Source organism: Elephantulus edwardii, unplaced genomic scaffold (assembly GCF_000299155.1).
Source record: "Elephantulus edwardii isolate Elephantulus edwardi_28Jun2011 unplaced genomic scaffold, EleEdw1.0 scaffold00018, whole genome shotgun sequence".
In the NCBI taxonomy this organism is placed as follows: domain Eukaryota; kingdom Metazoa; phylum Chordata; class Mammalia; order Macroscelidea; family Macroscelididae; genus Elephantulus; species Elephantulus edwardii.
The window spans coordinates 280,496-284,131 of record NW_006399768.1 but is presented as its reverse complement, the minus strand read 5'-3'; the positions used below and the strand labels follow the sequence as shown (position 1 = coordinate 284,131).

The 3,636-nt window shown below is 39.8% G+C and overlaps 1 pseudogene; it reads left to right on the top strand.

The window, feature by feature from the left end:
* Positions 1-704: 704 nt before the first annotated feature.
* LOC102876669 lies at positions 705-1,794 on the top strand (annotated as a pseudogene).
* The last annotated feature ends 1,842 nt before the right edge of the window (positions 1,795-3,636 follow it).

Below are 3,636 nucleotides of genomic sequence, written 5' to 3'. Positions count from 1 at the left end.
TAAACCAGGCTGCTCCTTGGAGGCAAAGATTCTGGGGCTTCGCCTGACAAACTTTGGACATGTTGTAAGGAGAGACAGGTCTTTGGAGAAGGACATAATGCTGGGTAGAGTAGAGGGACAGCGCAGGAGGGGAAGACCCTCTCTGAGGTGGATTGATTCAGTGACTGGGGTACTCGGGGTAGGTTTGTCAGAGGCAATGAGATTGACACAGGATAGAGCATGGTTTAGGGCTGTTGTACATAGGGTCGCTAGGAGTCGCAAACGACTCGACAGCACATAACAACAACAACAACAACGTGCCTTTCTAAACATAACTTAGAAACTACACAGCAAATCTATTAACAGCTTATGTTAGCTTTTGGGTTTTCTTTTTCTTTTAAATTTTAAAAAAAATCTATGATAGTATAAAGATACTTGAAATAAAAAACAAGTAACAGTCACTATGTTTACACAAGCAGAGTTTGTATACAAAGATATGAATTTAAATGAAAATAAAATATTATTTCATTTAGTCAATAGTTGACAAAAAGTTAGTCTTCAAGAAAAATAGAACACATTATGAGGATAATTATGGTCATGAATGACAGTCTTTTAAGCCATTGGGCAAATCAACTTCCAAGTACTTCTTTAACATGCTAATGAATGGTGTTGGTCAGAGTGCAAACAGCTGTCAGTGAGCTAAGAAGCAAGATCCAGCAAAAGACATGACTACCAAGGTGTTTGAGTCCATTGGCAAGTTTGGGTTAGCCTTAGGCATTGCCAGAGGAGTGGTGGACTCTGCCTGGTACAATGTGGATGAGGGTCACAGAGCTGTCATCTTTAACTGGTTCCGTGAAAAGCAGGACATTGTGCCTAGGAAAGGAACTCACTTTCTCATCCCTTGGGTCCAGAAACCAGTTCTCGTTGACTGCTGTTTTTGACCATGTAATGTTCCAGTGATTACCGGTAGCCAAGATTTCCAGAATGTCAACATCACACTGTGAATCCTCTTCAGGTCTATTCCTACCCAGCTGCCTTGAATCTACTCCAGCACTGGGGATGGGGGGAATACTTTGAAGAGCATGTACCATTTCATTTTTCACAATTGCTGGCATTCCAAAATTCAATCTACACAGACTCTGTGTTCCAATTATTAAAGGATGTTTGTAATTTTTTTTTTTTTTCATTTCAACTTAGTTCCAATCTGGGCTCTACTTCTAATACTAAAACTATCCACATCCCTCTTCTGTTCATAGGTTTTTCAGATGTCTGTTTTCTGAGTTTTGCTACAGTGAGAGACGCAATGCCTCTAGTGTGTCAGGAAGTGTGAGGATGGCACAGGATAGGACAGGGTTCAGATCTTTTATTCATAAGGTCGCTATGGTCACACTTGACTCCACAGCACCTAACGACCGATGAGTGTGTGCTCCTGACCATCATGACAGAGATCTTCAAGTCAGTGGTGGCTCCAGACAGGTGAGTGACAACCTCACAGAGCAAGAAACCACCTTTAGTCTCATCCTGAAAAATGTGTCCTGGATGCATCTAACCTACAGAAAGGTGTTCACAGAAGCAGTAGAAGCCAAATTAGCGGTGAAAAAGGCCAAGTAACAGAAAACAGCCACCCTAATTTCTGCCAAGGGTGATTCCAAGGTAGCCAAGCTGGTTGCTAACTTGCTTGCCACTGTGGGTGAAGGCCTGACTGAGTTGTGTGAGCTGGAGGCTGCAGAGGATGTTGCATATAAGCTTTCTTGCTCTTGAAACATCGCCTACCTGCCAAACCAGGGATCAGTGCTTCTTCAGCTGTCCCAGTGAAGCTGCATGCTGGGTTAGTTCTTACCACAGCCTTGCTTCTATCCCTGTCCAAAAATCACTGAAATTTCAGGATTGAGTTAAATAGTGATGGAAATAAAATAACTTCAGATCTTGGAAAACCAAAATGTTAATGACGAAGGGTGTCATTTTAAAGACTGAGATGTGCCTGTCTCAAATCATGATATTTTAAATTGTTTCCAGTAAGTGTCAAAGTTGGACAGTGAATAAAGAAAATAAAAGAATTGATTTGTCTTTGAATTGTTTTGAGGGAGAGTAAAGGATACACAGTTTACTGCTAAAAAAACAACACACATTGTCTTAGAAGAGAAGTCAGAGGGTTTCTTAGACTTTAGCAAATAACATATTAGCAGGAGATGTCCTTGCAAAAGAACACCATTCTTTGAAAAGCAGAGGATCAAAGTGAGGAAGATCTTTATTGAGAAGAATTGACATAATGACTTTATATGGACACAGCGGAGACTGTGTGGATGGTACACGACCAGGCAAGGTTTCTTTTTATTGTGTACAGCATACTGGGCGTAGACTCCATAAGCACATTAAAAAAAAACAAACGATGTACAAAGGAGCTCTGGTGGCCTATTGGCAAGAAGCTGTGCTACAGTACTGAAGGTGTGTGGTTCAAAGCCACCAGATATTCTGCTGGAGAAGGAGGGGCAATGTACTCTTGTGCTAGTCAGATCTGATTTGACAGTACACAACAAGAAAAAAAAAATACTAAGAAGAGAAAGAAAAACAAAACACCACAACCAATATACAAAGAAATTGCCCAGAGTGAAAATAAAATTTCAGGTTTCCTCTCTGAAGTATACTAGTTGTCAAGAGAAAAGTTGCTTGTGGAAGCTTTTCAAATGTGTGATAAGATTACTTTAAAGACATATTGCACTAATATAAGATCATGTCCGATCTATCTTATTTCAAGTATTTATGCTTTTTGACAAATATAAAAAATATACTTAGTAACTTGAACTGTCTGTATATGATACTTTTGTGACAACAGGATTTTTATACTGCAATTTCCAAGAATGTGACACTTCTTCAGTCCTTGACTTTCTTTTGCACTTGTCAGATAATGAATGACACTTTATGCTTTAAAAAACAAATGCAAATAATGCATTAAAAAAATGAAGACCTATTTCCCAAAATTAAAAACAGAACAGGAAGAGTAGAAATCCATTTACTGAATACTGTTCCTCCTTTACTTAATCACTAGTGTCTGCTTACAACTGTTCCTCCTCCTTTGTATTTCCATACTAGAAAGCTCAACCTCAGTTGCCCTTTCTGTTATCTACATGTGTTCTCTTGTACATAGGGTTTTCAGAGGCCTGCTATTTCAGAAGTGGATGGCCAGTCCTTCTTCCTAGTCTGTCTTAATGTGAATGTTCAGATTTAGAGAAGTATCAGACAGACCAGCAAGTTAAATGTATATCCCTTATTGTGGAGTTAAAAATTAGTGTTAGTGTTGTCCCTACCTTTGGCACACGTATCTATCTTTACCCACTTATTTCCCTGCTCCACCATCCACAAGGATACCCATCCACTTCTACCCACCCCCTTCACATCTATCTCCCATTGACCAGCCCATGATCTAATAGCTTATATATGAAGCGTCCTCAGGTTCTGTGATTCCAAACAAATCAACGTCTCATAGTTCATTATCTTGGGACCAATGTCTCTGAAGTTCAGTCGTAATGTTTCCCGAGCAAAGGTGACGCATCCTATAGAACTGGTATTTGGGTTGAATATGGATTGAGGCTCACTGTCAAGAAGATAAAGATTCTCACCACTGGACCAATTAGCAACAACAGGATGGATGGTGAAGAG